The following is a 1,095-nucleotide window of genomic DNA, read 5'->3' on the forward strand; positions in this document are numbered from 1 at the left end:
GGCAGTAAAAAATGATAGAAAGCGAAGACTGTATTTCAATGAAGACACCAGCAGCATGAGTTTTCAAAGCTAATACAGCAGGCCGTATGGTGCTGAAGCTGTTATTACAAAACAGAGCGTTTGGGTGTAGGAGTAAACGACTGATAGCAAATAGTGCGGCGATGAATAATAGAATAACAATTAGACTATACTGGTATGGGAGTGAGTCATTAACTTCATAATTACCACAGCGTACTACGGCAATACTGTCGTTAATCACGCAGTCTGGCCCTGTATATGTCTGCGCGAATGCAGTGACAAGGTTTGCATGTAAGCGGAAAAAGTTGTTAAAGTTAGAGTATCTTCTAAATAGTCATTGCCATGGCTCCGACGACACTATTATAACCTCACGTAAAAGCACGTCGCGTTCACCCGATGAGCCCTTGCTGATATGATACATGCATCTCACCTGTCCGAAATTGGTCAAGTTGATTACTTTACGTAAGTCAAGGCGATGCGAAGCTGCGCTGTGTTCAACAAATCACGCCCCTTTTCAACATAAAGTCTATGTAATTGTAGAGCAGCCATGACATTCTGATTGCGGTTGGCTTTTCGAGATCTGCGAACAATGCTGTCACCACTTTAATTTGAGAGTAGCTAGCAACTTGCTCAGATTCCAATTTGACAAGAAGGTTGACAATATCCGGGTCTGAAAATTTTATTCGCAGTCTGGACAAGATAAATTGTCCGAAATCCTCTCCATTCCAGGCCATCAAATGATCCCACGTCTGGAATAATTCATGCTTCAGTGTTTCGTCTAGGTAAAAGATCCAGAAACCTCTCCTTCACAAATTGACGCTTTACCACCAATTGGCGGGCGAAGTAGCGATAAGATGGTTCCACATCGATGTACTCCTTCACCGCTTTTTCGAGATTTCCCGTCTCAATCAACACAGGAAATTCATTAAGCTGATCCAGAAGTCTCTTCAAAATGTCTTTATCGTCGTGAATGAAATTTTTGAAATAAAGCGTAAGCTCCTTTTTGTCAACAGCCTTGTGTATCCAGTACTTAAGCAAACAGCGCTCAAAGGTAAGGCCAACTTCGCGCGTCTCATC

Source organism: Plasmopara halstedii (assembly GCF_900000015.1).
Source record: "Plasmopara halstedii genome assembly, contig: Scaffold_322, whole genome shotgun sequence".
NCBI lineage: Eukaryota > Oomycota > Peronosporomycetes > Peronosporales > Peronosporaceae > Plasmopara > Plasmopara halstedii.